General features: G+C 39.3%; 27 non-coding genes across 27 annotated transcripts; all 27 read right to left on the reverse strand.

Annotated features, from left to right (window-relative positions):
• Window positions 1-554: 554 nt before the first annotated feature.
• trnak-uuu (transfer RNA lysine (anticodon UUU)) lies at window positions 555-627 on the reverse strand. Its single transcript has one exon. It is a non-coding gene; the product is annotated as a tRNA-Lys (tRNA).
• Window positions 628-1,314: 687 nt separating this feature from the next.
• trnak-uuu (transfer RNA lysine (anticodon UUU)) lies at window positions 1,315-1,387 on the reverse strand. Its single transcript has one exon. It is a non-coding gene; the product is annotated as a tRNA-Lys (tRNA).
• A 687-nt stretch (window positions 1,388-2,074) lies between these two features.
• trnak-uuu (transfer RNA lysine (anticodon UUU)) lies at window positions 2,075-2,147 on the reverse strand. Its single transcript has one exon. It is a non-coding gene; the product is annotated as a tRNA-Lys (tRNA).
• Window positions 2,148-2,834: 687 nt separating this feature from the next.
• Window positions 2,835-2,907, reverse strand: trnak-uuu (transfer RNA lysine (anticodon UUU)). The gene has a single exon. It is a non-coding gene; the product is annotated as a tRNA-Lys (tRNA).
• A 687-nt stretch (window positions 2,908-3,594) lies between these two features.
• Window positions 3,595-3,667, reverse strand: trnak-uuu (transfer RNA lysine (anticodon UUU)). The gene has a single exon. It is a non-coding gene; the product is annotated as a tRNA-Lys (tRNA).
• Window positions 3,668-4,354: 687 nt separating this feature from the next.
• Window positions 4,355-4,427, reverse strand: trnak-uuu (transfer RNA lysine (anticodon UUU)). Its single transcript has one exon. It is a non-coding gene; the product is annotated as a tRNA-Lys (tRNA).
• Window positions 4,428-5,114: 687 nt separating this feature from the next.
• On the reverse strand, window positions 5,115-5,187 carry trnak-uuu (transfer RNA lysine (anticodon UUU)). The gene has a single exon. It is a non-coding gene; the product is annotated as a tRNA-Lys (tRNA).
• A 687-nt stretch (window positions 5,188-5,874) lies between these two features.
• trnak-uuu (transfer RNA lysine (anticodon UUU)) lies at window positions 5,875-5,947 on the reverse strand. The gene has a single exon. It is a non-coding gene; the product is annotated as a tRNA-Lys (tRNA).
• A 687-nt stretch (window positions 5,948-6,634) lies between these two features.
• Window positions 6,635-6,707, reverse strand: trnak-uuu (transfer RNA lysine (anticodon UUU)). The gene has a single exon. It is a non-coding gene; the product is annotated as a tRNA-Lys (tRNA).
• Window positions 6,708-7,394: 687 nt separating this feature from the next.
• On the reverse strand, window positions 7,395-7,467 carry trnak-uuu (transfer RNA lysine (anticodon UUU)). The gene has a single exon. It is a non-coding gene; the product is annotated as a tRNA-Lys (tRNA).
• Window positions 7,468-8,154: 687 nt separating this feature from the next.
• Window positions 8,155-8,227, reverse strand: trnak-uuu (transfer RNA lysine (anticodon UUU)). Its single transcript has one exon. It is a non-coding gene; the product is annotated as a tRNA-Lys (tRNA).
• Window positions 8,228-8,914: 687 nt separating this feature from the next.
• On the reverse strand, window positions 8,915-8,987 carry trnak-uuu (transfer RNA lysine (anticodon UUU)). The gene has a single exon. It is a non-coding gene; the product is annotated as a tRNA-Lys (tRNA).
• A 687-nt stretch (window positions 8,988-9,674) lies between these two features.
• Window positions 9,675-9,747, reverse strand: trnak-uuu (transfer RNA lysine (anticodon UUU)). Its single transcript has one exon. It is a non-coding gene; the product is annotated as a tRNA-Lys (tRNA).
• Window positions 9,748-10,433: 686 nt separating this feature from the next.
• On the reverse strand, window positions 10,434-10,506 carry trnak-uuu (transfer RNA lysine (anticodon UUU)). The gene has a single exon. It is a non-coding gene; the product is annotated as a tRNA-Lys (tRNA).
• A 687-nt stretch (window positions 10,507-11,193) lies between these two features.
• trnak-uuu (transfer RNA lysine (anticodon UUU)) lies at window positions 11,194-11,266 on the reverse strand. Its single transcript has one exon. It is a non-coding gene; the product is annotated as a tRNA-Lys (tRNA).
• Window positions 11,267-11,953: 687 nt separating this feature from the next.
• Window positions 11,954-12,026, reverse strand: trnak-uuu (transfer RNA lysine (anticodon UUU)). Its single transcript has one exon. It is a non-coding gene; the product is annotated as a tRNA-Lys (tRNA).
• A 687-nt stretch (window positions 12,027-12,713) lies between these two features.
• Window positions 12,714-12,786, reverse strand: trnak-uuu (transfer RNA lysine (anticodon UUU)). Its single transcript has one exon. It is a non-coding gene; the product is annotated as a tRNA-Lys (tRNA).
• Window positions 12,787-13,473: 687 nt separating this feature from the next.
• Window positions 13,474-13,546, reverse strand: trnak-uuu (transfer RNA lysine (anticodon UUU)). The gene has a single exon. It is a non-coding gene; the product is annotated as a tRNA-Lys (tRNA).
• A 687-nt stretch (window positions 13,547-14,233) lies between these two features.
• On the reverse strand, window positions 14,234-14,306 carry trnak-uuu (transfer RNA lysine (anticodon UUU)). The gene has a single exon. It is a non-coding gene; the product is annotated as a tRNA-Lys (tRNA).
• Window positions 14,307-14,993: 687 nt separating this feature from the next.
• Window positions 14,994-15,066, reverse strand: trnak-uuu (transfer RNA lysine (anticodon UUU)). The gene has a single exon. It is a non-coding gene; the product is annotated as a tRNA-Lys (tRNA).
• A 687-nt stretch (window positions 15,067-15,753) lies between these two features.
• Window positions 15,754-15,826, reverse strand: trnak-uuu (transfer RNA lysine (anticodon UUU)). The gene has a single exon. It is a non-coding gene; the product is annotated as a tRNA-Lys (tRNA).
• Window positions 15,827-16,514: 688 nt separating this feature from the next.
• On the reverse strand, window positions 16,515-16,587 carry trnak-uuu (transfer RNA lysine (anticodon UUU)). The gene has a single exon. It is a non-coding gene; the product is annotated as a tRNA-Lys (tRNA).
• Window positions 16,588-17,274: 687 nt separating this feature from the next.
• trnak-uuu (transfer RNA lysine (anticodon UUU)) lies at window positions 17,275-17,347 on the reverse strand. Its single transcript has one exon. It is a non-coding gene; the product is annotated as a tRNA-Lys (tRNA).
• A 687-nt stretch (window positions 17,348-18,034) lies between these two features.
• trnak-uuu (transfer RNA lysine (anticodon UUU)) lies at window positions 18,035-18,107 on the reverse strand. Its single transcript has one exon. It is a non-coding gene; the product is annotated as a tRNA-Lys (tRNA).
• Window positions 18,108-18,794: 687 nt separating this feature from the next.
• trnak-uuu (transfer RNA lysine (anticodon UUU)) lies at window positions 18,795-18,867 on the reverse strand. Its single transcript has one exon. It is a non-coding gene; the product is annotated as a tRNA-Lys (tRNA).
• Window positions 18,868-19,554: 687 nt separating this feature from the next.
• Window positions 19,555-19,627, reverse strand: trnak-uuu (transfer RNA lysine (anticodon UUU)). Its single transcript has one exon. It is a non-coding gene; the product is annotated as a tRNA-Lys (tRNA).
• A 687-nt stretch (window positions 19,628-20,314) lies between these two features.
• Window positions 20,315-20,387, reverse strand: trnak-uuu (transfer RNA lysine (anticodon UUU)). The gene has a single exon. It is a non-coding gene; the product is annotated as a tRNA-Lys (tRNA).
• Window positions 20,388-20,464: the final 77 nt, after the last annotated feature.

Consider the following 20,464-nt stretch of genomic DNA (forward strand, 5'->3'; position numbering starts at 1 on the left):
AAAATATTGAATGAGAACGAATGCTATTCTAGAAGACAAACAAGACCATGTGCCAAGATCTGATGTCATAACTGATAAAAATATGTCACGTTAGGTACAATGGGATGTGTAACGAGCGAGCGAAAATCAAGTTGAAAAAATGTGGCATTAGCCTAACAAGTTATTGGACAGTGTCTTCTCAAAGATAATTATTTTGATGTGCTCTTACCATTCAATAGGAATTGCTGTATGGCAGTATGCTGACATTATCCTACTTGATTAAGGATTTCTAACCAGCACTGGTTAGAAAGGTATTCCAAGGGAAGGCAGGTTTATCCTTTACGTTTTAAACTGATGTACAATTCCGTTCAAAGCCAGAACCACATCTTATATAAGTGGAAGAACCACAATTGACTTAATACATTTCATGTTTGTGGAAAATACTATCGGTATACATTCAAAACTTGCCAAGCCATCCTGGATGTCACCATGACATGCAGCAAGACTTTGACCTGCTTGTTGAATAATTAAAAGAACTCCACAAGCTTGACATCATGGAGAACACTAGGGGACGCTGCCCGAACAGGGACTTGAACCCTGGACCCTCAGATTAAAAGTCTGATGCTCTACCGACTGAGCTACCCAGGCTTCAGGAAATACTGCCATATGTTTGAACTCAACTTCCAGAAGAAACCCACGTCACATCCAAAAACATTGCAACACCCAATGTCGGGAAACTTTATAACTGATAACTGGCATTCTTAAGACTAGGCCGGATTAGAAAATATTGAATGAGAACGAATGCTATTCTAGAAGACAAACAAGACCATGTGCCAAGATCTGATGTCATAACTGATAAAAATATGTCACGTTAGGTACAATGGGATGTGTAACGAGCGAGCGAAAATCAAGTTGAAAAAATGTGGCATTATCCTAACAAGTTATTGGACAGTTTCTTCTCAAAGACAATTATTTTGATGTGCTATTACCATTCAATAGGAATTGCTGTATGGCAGTATGCTGACATTATCCTACTTGATTAAGGATTTCTAACCAGCACTGGTTAGAAAGGTATTCCAAGGGAAGTCAGATTTATCCTTTACGTTTTAAACTGATGTACAATTCCGTTCAAAGCCAGAACCACATCTTATATAAGTGGAAGAACCACAATTGACTTAATACATTTCATGTTTGTGGAAAATACTATCGGTATACATTCAAAACTTGCCAAGCCATCCTGGATGTCACCATGACATGCAGCAAGACTTTGACCTGCTTTTTGAATAATTAAAAGAACTCCACAAGATTGACATTCTGGAGAACATTAGGGGACGCTGCCCGAACACAGACTTGAACCCTGGACCCTCAGATTAAAAGTCTGATGCTCTACCGACTGAGCTACCCAGGTTTCAAGAAATACTGCCATATGTTTGAACTCAACTTCCAGAGGAAACCCACGTCACATCCAAAAACATTGCAACCACCAATGTCAGGAAACTTTATAACTGATAACTGGCATTCTTAAGAGTAGGCCGGATTAGAAAATATTGAATGAGAACGAATGCTATTCTAGAAGACAAACAAGACCATGTGCCAAGATCTGATGTCATAACTGATAAAAATATGTCACGTTAGGTACAATGGGATGTGTAACGAGCGAGCGAAAATCAAGTTGAAAAAATGTGGCATTATCCTAACAAGTTATTGGACAGTGTCTTCTCAAAGACAATTATTTTGATGTGCTATTACCATTCAATAGGAATTGCTGTATGGCAGTCTGCTGACATTATCCTACTTGATTAAGGATTTCTAACCAGCACTGGTTAGAAAGGTATTCCAAGGGAAGGCAGGTTTATCCTTTACGTTTTAAACTGATGTACAATTCCGTTCAAAGCCAGAACCACATCTTATATAAGTGGAAGAACCACAATTGACTTAATACATTTCATGTTTGTGGAAAATACTATCGGTATACATTCAAAACTTGCCAAGCCATCCTGGATGTCACCATGACATGCAGCAAGACTTTGACCTGCTTGTTGAATAATTAAAAGAACTCCACAAGCTTGACATCATGGAGAACACTAGGGGACGCTGCCCGAACAGGGACTTGAACCCTGGACCCTCAGATTAAAAGTCTGATGCTCTACCGACTGAGCTACCCAGGCTTCAGGAAATACTGCCATATGTTTGAACTCAACTTCCAGAAGAAACCCACGTCACATCCAAAAACATTGCAACACCCAATGTCGGGAAACTTTATAACTGATAACTGGCATTCTTAAGACTAGGCCGGATTAGAAAATATTGAATGAGAACGAATGCTATTCTAGAAGACAAACAAGACCATGTGCCAAGATCTGATGTCATAACTGATAAAAATATGTCACGTTAGGTACAATGGGATGTGTAACGAGCGAGCGAAAATCAAGTTGAAAAAATGTGGCATTATCCTAACAAGTTATTGGACAGTTTCTTCTCAAAGACAATTATTTTGATGTGCTATTACCATTCAATAGGAATTGCTGTATGGCAGTATGCTGACATTATCCTACTTGATTAAGGATTTCTAACCAGCACTGGTTAGAAAGGTATTCCAAGGGAAGTCAGATTTATCCTTTACGTTTTAAACTGATGTACAATTCCGTTCAAAGCCAGAACCACATCTTATATAAGTGGAAGAACCACAATTGACTTAATACATTTCATGTTTGTGGAAAATACTATCGGTATACATTCAAAACTTGCCAAGCCATCCTGGATGTCACCATGACATGCAGCAAGACTTTGACCTGCTTTTTGAATAATTAAAAGAACTCCACAAGATTGACATTCTGGAGAACATTAGGGGACGCTGCCCGAACACAGACTTGAACCCTGGACCCTCAGATTAAAAGTCTGATGCTCTACCGACTGAGCTACCCAGGTTTCAAGAAATACTGCCATATGTTTGAACTCAACTTCCAGAGGAAACCCACGTCACATCCAAAAACATTGCAACCACCAATGTCAGGAAACTTTATAACTGATAACTGGCATTCTTAAGAGTAGGCCGGATTAGAAAATATTGAATGAGAACGAATGCTATTCTAGAAGACAAACAAGACCATGTGCCAAGATCTGATGTCATAACTGATAAAAATATGTCACGTTAGGTACAATGGGATGTGTAACGAGCGAGCGAAAATCAAGTTGAAAAAATGTGGCATTATCCTAACAAGTTATTGGACAGTGTCTTCTCAAAGACAATTATTTTGATGTGCTATTACCATTCAATAGGAATTGCTGTATGGCAGTCTGCTGACATTATCCTACTTGATTAAGGATTTCTAACCAGCACTGGTTAGAAAGGTATTCCAAGGGAAGGCAGGTTTATCCTTTACGTTTTAAACTGATGTACAATTCCGTTCAAAGCCAGAACCACATCTTATATAAGTGGAAGAACCACAATTGACTTAATACATTTCATGTTTGTGGAAAATACTATCGGTATACATTCAAAACTTGCCAAGCCATCCTGGATGTCACCATGACATGCAGCAAGACTTTGACCTGCTTGTTGAATAATTAAAAGAACTCCACAAGCTTGACATCATGGAGAACACTAGGGGACGCTGCCCGAACAGGGACTTGAACCCTGGACCCTCAGATTAAAAGTCTGATGCTCTACCGACTGAGCTACCCAGGCTTCAGGAAATACTGCCATATGTTTGAACTCAACTTCCAGAAGAAACCCACGTCACATCCAAAAACATTGCAACACCCAATGTCGGGAAACTTTATAACTGATAACTGGCATTCTTAAGACTAGGCCGGATTAGAAAATATTGAATGAGAACGAATGCTATTCTAGAAGACAAACAAGACCATGTGCCAAGATCTGATGTCATAACTGATAAAAATATGTCACGTTAGGTACAATGGGATGTGTAACGAGCGAGCGAAAATCAAGTTGAAAAAATGTGGCATTATCCTAACAAGTTATTGGACAGTTTCTTCTCAAAGACAATTATTTTGATGTGCTATTACCATTCAATAGGAATTGCTGTATGGCAGTATGCTGACATTATCCTACTTGATTAAGGATTTCTAACCAGCACTGGTTAGAAAGGTATTCCAAGGGAAGTCAGATTTATCCTTTACGTTTTAAACTGATGTACAATTCCGTTCAAAGCCAGAACCACATCTTATATAAGTGGAAGAACCACAATTGACTTAATACATTTCATGTTTGTGGAAAATACTATCGGTATACATTCAAAACTTGCCAAGCCATCCTGGATGTCACCATGACATGCAGCAAGACTTTGACCTGCTTTTTGAATAATTAAAAGAACTCCACAAGATTGACATTCTGGAGAACATTAGGGGACGCTGCCCGAACACAGACTTGAACCCTGGACCCTCAGATTAAAAGTCTGATGCTCTACCGACTGAGCTACCCAGGTTTCAAGAAATACTGCCATATGTTTGAACTCAACTTCCAGAGGAAACCCACGTCACATCCAAAAACATTGCAACCACCAATGTCAGGAAACTTTATAACTGATAACTGGCATTCTTAAGAGTAGGCCGGATTAGAAAATATTGAATGAGAACGAATGCTATTCTAGAAGACAAACAAGACCATGTGCCAAGATCTGATGTCATAACTGATAAAAATATGTCACGTTAGGTACAATGGGATGTGTAACGAGCGAGCGAAAATCAAGTTGAAAAAATGTGGCATTATCCTAACAAGTTATTGGACAGTGTCTTCTCAAAGACAATTATTTTGATGTGCTATTACCATTCAATAGGAATTGCTGTATGGCAGTCTGCTGACATTATCCTACTTGATTAAGGATTTCTAACCAGCACTGGTTAGAAAGGTATTCCAAGGGAGGGCAGGTTTATCCTTTATGATTTAAACTGATGTACAATTCCATTCAAAGCCAGAACCACATCTTATTTAAGAGCAAGAACCACAATTGACTTAATACATTTCATGTTTGTGGAAAATACTGTCTGTATACATTCAAAACTTGCCAAGCCATCCTGGATGTCACCATGACATGCAGCAAGACTTTGACCTGCTTTTTGAATAATTAAAAGAACTCCACAAGATTGACATCCTGGAGAACACTAGGGGACACTGCCCGAACAGGGACTTGAACCCTGGACCCTCAGATTAAAAGTCTGATGCTCTACCGACTGAGCTGCCCAGGCTTCAGGACATACTGCCATATGTTTGAACTCAACTTCCAGAGGAAACCCACGTCACATCCAAAAACATTGCAACCACCAATGTCGGGACACTTTATAACTGATAACTGGCATTCTTAAGACTAGGCCGGATTAGAAAATATTGAATGAGAACGAATGCTATTCTAGAAGACAAACAAGACCATGTGCCAAGATCTGATGTCATAACTGATAAAAATATGTCACGTTAGGTACAATGGGATGTGTAACGAGCGAGCTAAAATCAAGTTGAAAAAATGTGGCATTATCCTAACAAGTTATTGGACAGTGTCTTCTCAAAGATAATTATTTTGATGTGCTCTTACCATTCAATAGGAATTGCTGTATGGCAGTATGCTGACATTATCCTACTTGATTAAGGATTTCTAACCAGCACTGGTTAGAAAGGTATTCCAAGGGAAGGCAGGTTTATCCTTTACGTTTTAAACTGATGTACAATTCCGTTCAAAGCCAGAACCACATCTTATATAAGTGGAAGAACCACAATTGGCTTAATACATTTCATGTTTGTGGAAAATACTATCGGTATACATTCAAAACTTGCCAAGCCATCCTGGATGTTACCATGACATGCAGCAAGACTTTGACCTGCTTGTTGAATAATTAAAAGAACTCCACAAGCTTGACATCATGGAGAACACTAGGGGACGCTGCCCGAACAGGGACTTGAACCCTGGACCCTCAGATTAAAAGTCTGATGCTCTACCGACTGAGCTACCCAGGCTTCAGGAAATACTGCCATATGTTTGAACTCAACTTCCAGAAGAAACCCACGTCACATCCAAAAACATTGCAACACCCAATGTCGGGAAACTTTATAACTGATAACTGGCATTCTTAAGACTAGGCCGGATTAGAAAATATTGAATGAGAACGAATGCTATTCTAGAAGACAAACAAGACCATGTGCCAAGATCTGATGTCATAACTGATAAAAATATGTCACGTTAGGTACAATGGGATGTGTAACGAGCGAGCGAAAATCAAGTTGAAAAAATGTGGCATTATCCTAACAAGTTATTGGACAGTTTCTTCTCAAAGACAATTATTTTGATGTGCTATTACCATTCAATAGGAATTGCTGTATGGCAGTATGCTGACATTATCCTACTTGATTAAGGATTTCTAACCAGCACTGGTTAGAAAGGTATTCCAAGGGAAGTCAGGTTTATCCTTTACGTTTTAAACTGATGTACAATTCCGTTCAAAGCCAGAACCACATCTTATATAAGTGGAAGAACCACAATTGACTTAATACATTTCATGTTTGTGGAAAATACTATCGGTATACATTCAAAACTTGCCAAGCCATCCTGGATGTCACCATGACATGCAGCAAGACTTTGACCTGCTTTTTGAATAATTAAAAGAACTCCACAAGATTGACATTCTGGAGAACATTAGGGGACGCTGCCCGAACACGGACTTGAACCCTGGACCCTCAGATTAAAAGTCTGATGCTCTACCGACTGAGCTACCCAGGTTTCAGGAAATACTGCCATATGTTTGAACTCAACTTCCAGAGGAAACCCACGTCACATCCAAAAACATTGCAACCACCAATGTCAGGAAACTTTATAACTGATAACTGGCATTCTTAAGAGTAGGCCGGATTAGAAAATATTGAATGAGAACGAATGCTATTCTAGAAGACAAACAAGACCATGTGCCAAGATCTGATGTCATAACTGATAAAAATATGTCACGTTAGGTACAATGGGATGTGTAACGAGCGAGCGAAAATCAAGTTGAAAAAATGTGGCATTATCCTAACAAGTTATTGGACAGTGTCTTCTCAAAGACAATTATTTTGATGTGCTATTACCATTCAATAGGAATTGCTGTATGGCAGTCTGCTGACATTATCCTACTTGATTAAGGATTTCTAACCAGCACTGGTTAGAAAGGTATTCCAAGGGAGGGCAGGTTTATCCTTTATGATTTAAACTGATGTACAATTCCATTCAAAGCCAGAACCACATCTTATTTAAGAGCAAGAACCACAATTGACTTAATACATTTCATGTTTGTGGAAAATACTGTCTGTATACATTCAAAACTTGCCAAGCCATCCTGGATGTCACCATGACATGCAGCAAGACTTTGACCTGCTTTTTGAATAATTAAAAGAACTCCACAAGATTGACATCCTGGAGAACACTAGGGGACACTGCCCGAACAGGGACTTGAACCCTGGACCCTCAGATTAAAAGTCTGATGCTCTACCGACTGAGCTACCCAGGCTTCAGGACATACTGCCATATGTTTGAACTCAACTTCCAGAGGAAACCCACGTCACATCCAAAAACATTGCAACCACCAATGTCGGGACACTTTATAACTGATAACTGGCATTCTTAAGACTAGGCCGGATTAGAAAATATTGAATGAGAACGAATGCTATTCTAGAAGACAAACAAGACCATGTGCCAAGATCTGATGTCATAACTGATAAAAATATGTCACGTTAGGTACAATGGGATGTGTAACGAGCGAGCTAAAATCAAGTTGAAAAAATGTGGCATTATCCTAACAAGTTATTGGACAGTGTCTTCTCAAAGATAATTATTTTGATGTGCTCTTACCATTCAATAGGAATTGCTGTATGGCAGTATGCTGACATTATCCTACTTGATTAAGGATTTCTAACCAGCACTGGTTAGAAAGGTATTCCAAGGGAAGGCAGGTTTATCCTTTACGTTTTAAACTGATGTACAATTCCGTTCAAAGCCAGAACCACATCTTATATAAGTGGAAGAACCACAATTGGCTTAATACATTTCATGTTTGTGGAAAATACTATCGGTATACATTCAAAACTTGCCAAGCCATCCTGGATGTTACCATGACATGCAGCAAGACTTTGACCTGCTTGTTGAATAATTAAAAGAACTCCACAAGCTTGACATCATGGAGAACACTAGGGGACGCTGCCCGAACAGGGACTTGAACCCTGGACCCTCAGATTAAAAGTCTGATGCTCTACCGACTGAGCTACCCAGGCTTCAGGAAATACTGCCATATGTTTGAACTCAACTTCCAGAAGAAACCCACGTCACATCCAAAAACATTGCAACACCCAATGTCGGGAAACTTTATAACTGATAACTGGCATTCTTAAGACTAGGCCGGATTAGAAAATATTGAATGAGAACGAATGCTATTCTAGAAGACAAACAAGACCATGTGCCAAGATCTGATGTCATAACTGATAAAAATATGTCACGTTAGGTACAATGGGATGTGTAACGAGCGAGCGAAAATCAAGTTGAAAAAATGTGGCATTATCCTAACAAGTTATTGGACAGTTTCTTCTCAAAGACAATTATTTTGATGTGCTATTACCATTCAATAGGAATTGCTGTATGGCAGTATGCTGACATTATCCTACTTGATTAAGGATTTCTAACCAGCACTGGTTAGAAAGGTATTCCAAGGGAAGTCAGGTTTATCCTTTACGTTTTAAACTGATGTACAATTCCGTTCAAAGCCAGAACCACATCTTATATAAGTGGAAGAACCACAATTGACTTAATACATTTCATGTTTGTGGAAAATACTATCGGTATACATTCAAAACTTGCCAAGCCATCCTGGATGTCACCATGACATGCAGCAAGACTTTGACCTGCTTTTTGAATAATTAAAAGAACTCCACAAGATTGACATTCTGGAGAACATTAGGGGACGCTGCCCGAACACGGACTTGAACCCTGGACCCTCAGATTAAAAGTCTGATGCTCTACCGACTGAGCTACCCAGGTTTCAGGAAATACTGCCATATGTTTGAACTCAACTTCCAGAGGAAACCCACGTCACATCCAAAAACATTGCAACCACCAATGTCAGGAAACTTTATAACTGATAACTGGCATTCTTAAGAGTAGGCCGGATTAGAAAATATTGAATGAGAACGAATGCTATTCTAGAAGACAAACAAGACCATGTGCCAAGATCTGATGTCATAACTGATAAAAATATGTCACGTTAGGTACAATGGGATGTGTAACGAGCGAGCGAAAATCAAGTTGAAAAAATGTGGCATTATCCTAACAAGTTATTGGACAGTGTCTTCTCAAAGACAATTATTTTGATGTGCTATTACCATTCAATAGGAATTGCTGTATGGCAGTCTGCTGACATTATCCTACTTGATTAAGGATTTCTAACCAGCACTGGTTAGAAAGGTATTCCAAGGGAGGGCAGGTTTATCCTTTATGATTTAAACTGATGTACAATTCCATTCAAAGCCAGAACCACATCTTATTTAAGAGCAAGAACCACAATTGACTTAATACATTTCATGTTTGTGGAAAATACTGTCTGTATACATTCAAAACTTGCCAAGCCATCCTGGATGTCACCATGACATGCAGCAAGACTTTGACCTGCTTTTTGAATAATTAAAAGAACTCCACAAGATTGACATCCTGGAGAACACTAGGGCACACTGCCCGAACAGGGACTTGAACCCTGGACCCTCAGATTAAAAGTCTGATGCTCTACCGACTGAGCTACCCAGGCTTCAGGACTACTGCCATATGTTTGAACTCAACTTCCAGAGGAAACCCACGTCACATCCAAAAACATTGCAACCACCAATGTCGGGACACTTTATAACTGATAACTGGCATTCTTAAGACTAGGCCGGATTAGAAAATATTGAATGAGAACGAATGCTATTCTAGAAGACAAACAAGACCATGTGCCAAGATCTGATGTCATAACTGATAAAAATATGTCACGTTAGGTACAATGGGATGTGTAACGAGCGAGCTAAAATCAAGTTGAAAAAATGTGGCATTATCCTAACAAGTTATTGGACAGTGTCTTCTCAAAGATAATTATTTTGATGTGCTCTTACCATTCAATAGGAATTGCTGTATGGCAGTATGCTGACATTATCCTACTTGATTAAGGATTTCTAACCAGCACTGGTTAGAAAGGTATTCCAAGGGAAGGCAGGTTTATCCTTTACGTTTTAAACTGATGTACAATTCCGTTCAAAGCCAGAACCACATCTTATATAAGTGGAAGAACCACAATTGGCTTAATACATTTCATGTTTGTGGAAAATACTATCGGTATACATTCAAAACTTGCCAAGCCATCCTGGATGTCACCATGACATGCAGCAAGACTTTGACCTGCTTGTTGAATAATTAAACGAACTCCACAAGCTTGACATCATGGAGAACACTAGGGGACGCTGCCCGAACAGGGACTTGAACCCTGGACCCTCAGATTAAAAGTCTGATGCTCTACCGACTGAGCTACCCAGGCTTCAGGAAATACTGCCATATGTTTGAACTCAACTTCCAGAAGAAACCCACGTCACATCCAAAAACATTGCAACACCCAATGTCGGGAAACTTTATAACTGATAACTGGCATTCTTAAGACTAGGCCGGATTAGAAAATATTGAATGAGAACGAATGCTATTCTAGAAGACAAACAAGACCATGTGCCAAGATCTGATGTCATAACTGATAAAAATATGTCACGTTAGGTACAATGGGATGTGTAACGAGCGAGCTAAAATCAAGTTGAAAAAATGTGGCATTATCCTAACAAGTTATTGGACAGTGTCTTCTCAAAGATAATTATTTTGATGTGCTCTTACCATTCAATAGGAATTGCTGTATGGCAGTATGCTGACATTATCCTACTTGATTAAGGATTTCTAACCAGCACTGGTTAGAAAGGTATTCCAAGGGAAGGCAGGTTTATCCTTTACGTTTTAAACTGATGTACAATTCCGTTCAAAGCCAGAACCACATCTTATATAAGTGGAAGAACCACAATTGACTTAATACATTTCATGTTTGTGGAAAATACTATCGGTATACATTCAAAACTTGCCAAGCCATCCTGGATGTCACCATGACATGCAGCAAGACTTTGACCTGCTTGTTGAATAATTAAAAGAACTTCACAAGCTTGACATCATGGAGAACACTAGGGGACGCTGCCCGAACAGGGACTTGAACCCTGGACCCTCAGATTAAAAGTCTGATGCTCTACCGACTGAGCTACCCAGGCTTCAGGAAATACTGCCATATGTTTGAACTCAACTTCCAGAAGAAACCCACGTCACATCCAAAAACATTGCAACATCCAATGTCGGGAAACTTTATAACTGATAACTGGCATTCTTAAGACTAGGCCGGATTAGAAAATATTGAATGAGAACGAATGCTATTCTAGAAGACAAACAGGACCATGTGCCAAGATCTGATGTCATAACTGATAAAAATATGTCACGTTAGGTACAATGGGATGTCTAACGAGCGAGCGAAAATCAAGTTGAAAAAATGTGGCATTATCCTAACAAGTTATTGGACAGTTTCTTCTCAAAGACAATTATTTTGATGTGCTATTACCATTCAATAGGAATTGCTGTATGGCAGTATGCTGACATTATCCTACTTGATTAAGGATTTCTAACCAGCACTGGTTAGAAAGGTATTCCAAGGGAAGTCAGGTTTATCCTTTACGTTTTAAACTGATGTACAATTCCGTTCAAAGCCAGAACCACATCTTATATAAGTGGAAGAACCACAATTGACTTAATACATTTCATGTTTGTGGAAAATACTATCGGTATACATTCAAAACTTGCCAAGGCATCCTGGATGTCACCATGACATGCAGCAAGACTTTGACCTGCTTTTTGAATAATTAAAAGAACTCCACAAGATTGACATTCTGGAGAACATTAGGGGACGCTGCCCGAACACGGACTTGAACCCTGGACCCTCAGATTAAAAGTCTGATGCTCTACCGACTGAGCTACCCAGGCTTCAGGAAATACTGCCATATGTTTGAACTCAACTTCCAGAAGAAACCCACGTCACATCCAAAAACATTGCAACACCCAATGTCGGGAAACTTTATAACTGATAACTGGCATTCTTAAGACTAGGCCGGATTAGAAAATATTGAATGAGAACGAATGCTATTCTAGAAGACAAACAAGACCATGTGCCAAGATCTGATGTCATAACTGATAAAAATATGTCACGTTAGGTACAATGGGATGTGTAACGAGCGAGCGAAAATCAAGTTGAAAAAATGTGGCATTATCCTAACAAGTTATTGGACAGTTTCTTCTCAAAGACAATTATTTTGATGTGCTATTACCATTCAATAGGAATTGCTGTATGGCAGTATGCTGACATTATCCTACTTGATTAAGGATTTCTAACCAGCACTGGTTAGAAAGGTATTCCAAGGGAAGGCAGGTTTATCCTTTACGTTTTAAACTGATGTACAATTCCGTTCAAAGCCAGAACCACATCTTATATAAGTGGAAGAACGACAATTGACTTAATACATTTCATGTTTGTGGAAAATACTATCGGTATACATTCAAAACTTGCCAAGCCATCCTGGATGTCACCATGACATGCAGCAAGACTTTGACCTGCTTTTTGAATAATTAAAAGAACTCCACAAGATTGACATCCTGGAGAACACTAGGGGACGCTGCCCGAACAGGGACTTGAACCCTGGACCCTCAGATTAAAAGTCTGATGCTTTACCGACTGAGTTACCCAGGCTTCAGAAAATACTGCCATATGTTTGAACTCAACTTCCAGAGGAAACCCACGTCACATCCAAAAACATTGCAACCACCAATGTCAGGAAACTTTATAACTGATAACTGGCATTCTTAAGAGTAGGCCGGATTAGAAAATATTGAATGAGAACGAATGCTATTCTAGAAGACAAACAAGACCATGTGCCAAGATCTGATGTCATAACTGATAAAAATATGTCACGTTAGGTACAATGGGATGTGTAACGAGCGAGCTAAAATCAAGTTGAAAAAATGTGGCATTATCCTAACAAGTTATTGGACAGTGTCTTCTCAAAGATAATTATTTTGATGTGCTCTTACCATTCAATAGGAATTGCTGTATGGCAGTATGCTGACATTATCCTACTTGATTAAGGATTTCTAACCAGCCCTGGTTAGAAAGGTATTCCAAGGGAAGGCAGGTTTATCCTTTACGTTTTAAACTGATGTACAATTCCGTTCAAAGCCAGAACCACATCTTATATAAGTGGAAGAACCACAATTGACTTAATACATTTCATGTTTGCGGAAAATACTATCGGTATACATTCAAAACTTGCCAAGCCATCCTGGATGTCACCATGACATGCAGCAAGACTTTGACCTGCTTGTTGAATAATTAAAAGAACTCCACAAGCTTGACATCATGGAGAACACTAGGGGACGCTGCCCGAACAGGGACTTGAACCCTGGACCCTCAGATTAAATGTCTGATGCTCTACCGACTGAGCTACCCAGGCTTCAGGAAATACTGCCATATGTTTGAACTCAACTTCCAGAAGAAACCCACGTCACATCCAAAAACATTGCAACACCCAATGTCGGGAAACTTTATAACTGATAACTGGCATTCTTAAGACTAGGCCGGATTAGAAAATATTGAATGAGAACGAATGCTATTCTAGAAGACAAACAAGACCATGTGCCAAGATCTGATGTCATAACTGATAAAAATATGTCACGTTAGGTACAATGGGATGTCTAACGAGCGAGCGAAAATCAAGTTGAAAAAATGTGGCATTATCCTAACAAGTTATTGGACAGTTTCTTCTCAAAGACAATTATTTTGATGTGCTATTACCATTCAATAGGAATTGCTGTATGGCAGTATGCTGACATTATCCTTCTTGATTAAGGATTTCTAACCAGCACTGGTTAGAAAGGTATTCCAAGGGAAGTCAGGTTTATCCTTTACGTTTTAAACTGATGTACAATTCCGTTCAAAGCCAGAACCACATCTTATATAAGTGGAAGAACCACAATTGACTTAATACATTTCATGTTTGTGGAAAATACTATCGGTATACATTCAAAACTTGCCAAGGCATCCTGGATGTCACCATGACATGCAGCAAGACTTTGACCTGCTTTTTGAATAATTAAAAGAACTCCACAAGCTTGACATCATGGAGAACACTAGGGGACGCTGCCCGAACAGGGACTTGAACCCTGGACCCTCAGATTAAAAGTCTGATGCTCTACCGACTGAGCTACCCAGGCTTCAGGAAATACTGCCATATGTTTGAACTCAACTTCCAGAGGAAACCCACGTCACATCCAAAAACATTGCAACCACCAATGTCAGGAAACTTTATAACTGATAACTGGCATTCTTAAGAGTAGGCCGGATTAGAAAATATTGAATGAGAACGAATGCTATTCTAGAAGACAAACAAGACCATGTGCCAAGATCTGATGTCATAACTGATAAAAATATGTCACGTTAGGTACAATGGGATGTGTAACGAGCGAGCGAAAATCAAGTTGAAAAAATGTGGCATTATCCTAACAAGTTATTGGACAGTGTCTTCTCAAAGATAATTATTTTGATGTGCTCTTACCATTCAATAGGAATTGCTGTATGGCAGTATGCTGACATTATCCTACTTGATTAAGGATTTCTAACCAGCACTGGTTAGAAAGGTATTCCAAGGGAAGGCAGGTTTATCCTTTACGTTTTAAACTGATGTACAATTCCGTTCAAAGCCAGAACCACATCTTATATAAGTGGAAGAACCACAATTGGCTTAATACATTTCATGTTTGTGGAAAATACTATCGGTATACATTCAAAACTTGCCAAGCCATCCTGGATGTCACCATGACATGCAGCAAGACTTTGACCTGCTTGTTGAATAATTAAAAGAACTCCACAAGCTTGACATCATGGAGAACACTAGGGGACGCTGCCCGAACAGGGACTTGAACCCTGGACCCTCAGATTAAAAGTCTGATGCTCTACCGACTGAGCTACCCAGGCTTCAGGAAATACTGCCATATGTTTGAACTCAACTTCCAGAAGAAACCCACGTCACATCCAAAAACATTGCAACACCCAATGTCGGGAAACTTTATAACTGATAACTGGCATTCTTAAGACTAGGCCGGATTAGAAAATATTGAATGAGAACGAATGCTATTCTAGAAGACAAACAAGACCATGTGCCAAGATCTGATGTCATAACTGATAAAAATATGTCACGTTAGGTACAATGGGATGTGTAACGAGCGAGCGAAAATCAAGTTGAAAAAATGTGGCATTATCCTAACAAGTTATTGGACAGTGTCTTCTCAAAGACAATTATTTTGATGTGCTATTACCATTCAATAGGAATTGCTGTATGGCAGTCTGCTGACATTATCCTACTTGATTAAGGATTTCTAACCAGCACTGGTTAGAAAGGTATTCCAAGGGAGGGCAGGTTTATCCTTTATGATTTAAACTGATGTACAATTCCATTCAAAGCCAGAACCACATCTTATTTAAGAGCAAGAACCACAATTGACTTAATACATTTCATGTTTGTGGAAAATACTGTCTGTATACATTCAAAACTTGCCAAGCCATCCTGGATGTCACCATGACATGCAGCAAGACTTTGACCTGCTTTTTGAATAATTAAAAGAACTCCACAAGATTGACATCCTGGAGAACACTAGGGGACACTGCCCGAACAGGGACTTGAACCCTGGACCCTCAGATTAAAAGTCTGATGCTCTACCGACTGAGCTACCCAGGCTTCAGGACATACTGCCATATGTTTGAACTCAACTTCCAGAGGAAACCCACGTCACATCCAAAAACATTGCAACCACCAATGTCGGGACACTTTATAACTGATAACTGGCATTCTTAAGACTAGGCCGGATTAGAAAATATTGAATGAGAACGAATGCTATTCTAGAAGACAAACAAGACCATGTGCCAAGATCTGATGTCATAACTGATAAAAATATGTCACGTTAGGTACAATGGGATGTGTAACGAGCGAGCTAAAATCAAGTTGAAAAAAATGTGGCATTATCCTAACAAGTTATTGGACAGTGTCTTCTCAAAGATAATTATTTTGATGTGCTCTTACCATTCAATAGGAATTGCTGTATGGCAGTATGCTGACATTATCCTACTTGATTAAGGATTTCTAACCAGCACTGGTTAGAAAGGTATTCCAAGGGAAGGCAGGTTTATCCTTTACGTTTTAAACTGATGTACAATTCCGTTCAAAGCCAGAACCACATCTTATATAAGTGGAAGAACCACAATTGACTTAATACATTTCATGTTTGTGGAAAATACTATCGGTATACATTCAAAACTTGCCAAGCCATCCTGGATGTCACCATGACATGCAGCAAGACTTTGACCTGCTTTTTGAATAATTAAAAGAACTCCACAAGATTGACATTCTGGAGAACATTAGGGGACGCTGCCCGAACACGGACTTGAACCCTGGACCCTCAGATTAAAAGTCTGATGCTCTACCGACTGAGCTACCCAGGTTTCAGGAAATACTGCCATATGTTTGAACTCAACTTCCAGAGGAAACCCACGTCACATCCAAAAACATTGCAACCACCAATGTCAGGAAACTTTATAACTGATAACTGGCATTCTTAAGAGTAGGCCGGATTAGAAAATATTGAATGAGAACGAATGCTATTCTAGAAGACAAACAAGACCATGTGCCAAGATCTGATGTCATAACTGATAAAAATATGTCACGTTAGGTACAATGGGATGTGTAACGAGCGAGCGAAAATCAAGTTGAAAAAATGTGGCATTATCCTAACAAGTTATTGGACAGTGTCTTCTCAAAGACAATTATTTTGATGTGCTATTACCATTCAATAGGAATTGCTGTATGGCAGTCTGCTGACATTATCCTACTTGATTAAGGATTTCTAACCAGCACTGGTTAGAAAGGTATTCCAAGGGAGGGCAGGTTTATCCTTTATGATTTAAACTGATGTACAATTCCATTCAAAGCCAGAACCACATCTTATTTAAGAGCAAGAACCACAATTGACTTAATACATTTCATGTTTGTGGAAAATACTGTCTGTATACATTCAAAACTTGCCAAGCCATCCTGGATGTCACCATGACATGCAGCAAGACTTTGACCTGCTTTTTGAATAATTAAAAGAACTCCACAAGATTGACATCCTGGAGAACACTAGGGCACACTGCCCGAACAGGGACTTGAACCCTGGACCCTCAGATTAAAAGTCTGATGCTCTACCGACTGAGCTACCCAGGCTTCAGGACATACTGCCATATGTTTGAACTCAACTTCCAGAGGAAACCCACGTCACATCCAAAAACATTGCAACCACCAATGTCGGGACACTTTATAACTGATAACTGGCATTCTTAAGACTAGGCCGGATTAGAAAATATTGAATGAGAACGAATGCTATTCTAGAAGACAAACAAGACCATGTGCCAAGATCTGATGTCATAACTGATAAAAATATGTCACGTTAGGTACAATGGGATGTGTAACGAGCGAGCTAAAATCAAGTTGAAAAAATGTGGCATTATCCTAACAAGTTATTGGACAGTGTCTTCTCAAAGATAATTATTTTGATGTGCTCTTACCATTCAATAGGAATTGCTGTATGGCAGTATGCTGACATTATCCTACTTGATTAAGGATTTCTAACCAGCACTGGTTAGAAAGGTATTCCAAGGGAAGGCAGGTTTATCCTTTACGTTTTAAACTGATGTACAATTCCGTTCAAAGCCAGAACCACATCTTATATAAGTGGAAGAACCACAATTGGCTTAATACATTTCATGTTTGTGGAAAATACTATCGGTATACATTCAAAACTTGCCAAGCCATCCTGGATGTCACCATGACATGCAGCAAGACTTTGACCTGCTTGTTGAATAATTAAAAGAACTCCACAAGCTTGACATCATGGAGAACACTAGGGGACGCTGCCCGAACAGGGACTTGAACCCTGGACCCTCAGATTAAAAGTCTGATGCTCTACCGACTGAGCTACCCAGGCTTCAGGAAATACTGCCATATGTTTGAACTCAACTTCCAGAAGAAACCCACGTCACATCCAAAAACATTGCAACACCCAATGTCGGGAAACTTTATAACTGATAACTGGCATTCTTAAGACTAGGCCGGATTAGAAAATATTGAATGAGAACGAATGCTATTCTAGAAGACAAACAAGACCATGTGCCAAGATCTGATGTCATAACTGATAAAAATATGTCACGTTAGGTACAATGGGATGTCTAACGAGCGAGCGAAAATCAAGTTGAAAAAATGTGGCATTATCCTAACAAGTTATTGGACAGTTTCTTCTCAAAGACAATTATTTTGATGTGCTATTACCATTCAATAGGAATTGCTGTATGGCAGTATGCTGACATTATCCTACTTGATTAAGGATTTCTAACCAGCACTGGTTAGAAAGGTATTCCAAGGGAAGTCAGGTTTATCCTTTACGTTTTAAACTGATGTACAATTCCGTTCAAAGCCAGAACCACATCTTATATAAGTGGAAGAACCACAATTGACTTAATACATTTCATGTTTGTGGAAAATACTATCGGTATACATTCAAAACTTGCCAAGGCATCCTGGATGTCACCATGACATGCAGCAAGACTTTGACCTGCTTTTTGAATAATTAAAAGAACTCCACAAGATTGACATTCTGGAGATCATTAGGGGACGCTGCCCGAACACGGACTTGAACCCTGGACCCTCAGATTAAAAGTCTGATGCTCTACCGACTGAGCTACCCAGGCTTCAGGAAATACTGCCATATGTTTGAACTCAACTTCCAGAAGAAACCCACGTCACATCCAAAAACATTGCAACACCCAATGTCGGGAAACTTTATAACTGATAACTGGCATTCTTAAGACTAGGCCGGATTAGAAAATATTGAATGAGAACGAATGCTATTCTAGAAGACAAACAAGACCATGTGCCAAGATCTGATGTCATAACTGATAAAAATATGTCACGTTAGGTACAATGGGATGTGTAACGAGCGAGCGAAAATCAAGTTGAAAAAATGTGGCATTATCCTAACAAGTTATTGGACAGTTTCTTCTCAAAGACAATTATTTTGATGTGCTATTACCATTCAATAGGAATTGCTGTATGGCAGTATGCTGACATTATCCTACTTGATTAAGGATTTCTAACCAGCACTGGTTAGAAAGGTATTCCAAGGGAAGGCAGGTTTATCCTTTACGTTTTAAACTGATGTACAATTCCGTTCAAAGCCAGAACCACATCTTATATAAGTGGAAGAACGACAATTGACTTAATACATTTCATGTTTGTGGAAAATACTATCGGTATACATTCAAAACTTGCCAAGCCATCCTGGATGTCACCATGACATGCAGCAAGACTTTGACCTGCTTTTTGAATAATTAAAAGAACTCCACAAGATTGACATCCTGGAGAACACTAGGGGACGCTGCCCGAACAGGGACTTGAACCCTGGACCCTCAGATTAAAAGTCTGATGCTTTACCGACTGAGTTACCCAGGCTTCAGAAAATACTGCCATATGTTTGAACTCAACTTCCAGAGGAAACCCACGTCACATCCAAAAACATTGCAACCACCAATGTCAGGAAACTTTATAACTGATAACTGGCATTCTTAAGAGTAGGCCGGATTAGAAAATATTGAATGAGAACGAATGCTATTCTAGAAGACAAACAAGACCATGTGCCAAGATCTGATGTCATAACTGATAAAAATATGTCACGTTAGGTACAATGGGATGTGTAACGAGCGAGCTAAAATCAAGTTGAAAAAATGTGGCATTATCCTAACAAGTTATTGGACAGTGTCTTCTCAAAGATAATTATTTTGATGTGCTCTTACCATTCAATAGGAATTGCTGTATGGCAGTATGCTGACATTATCCTACTTGATTAAGGATTTCTAACCAGCCCTGGTTAGAAAGGTATTCCAAGGGAAGGCAGGTTTATCCTTTACGTTTTAAACTGATGTACAATTCCGTTCAAAGCCAGAACCACATCTTATATAAGTGGAAGAACCACAATTGACTTAATACATTTCATGTTTGCGGAAAATACTATCGGTATACATTCAAAACTTGCCAAGCCATCCTGGATGTCACCATGACATGCAGCAAGACTTTGACCTGCTTGTTGAATAATTAAAAGAACTCCACAAGCTTGACATCATGGAGAACACTAGGGGACGCTGCCCGAACAGGGACTTGAACCCTGGACCCTCAGATTAAAAGTCTGATGCTCTACCGACTGAGCTACCCAGGCTTCAGGAAATACTGCCATATGTTTGAACTCAACTTCCAGAAGAAACCCACGTCACATCCAAAAACATTGCAACACCC

The sequence above is a fragment of the Brienomyrus brachyistius genome, chromosome 1, assembly GCF_023856365.1.
Source record: "Brienomyrus brachyistius isolate T26 chromosome 1, BBRACH_0.4, whole genome shotgun sequence".
In the NCBI taxonomy this organism is placed as follows: domain Eukaryota; kingdom Metazoa; phylum Chordata; class Actinopteri; order Osteoglossiformes; family Mormyridae; genus Brienomyrus; species Brienomyrus brachyistius.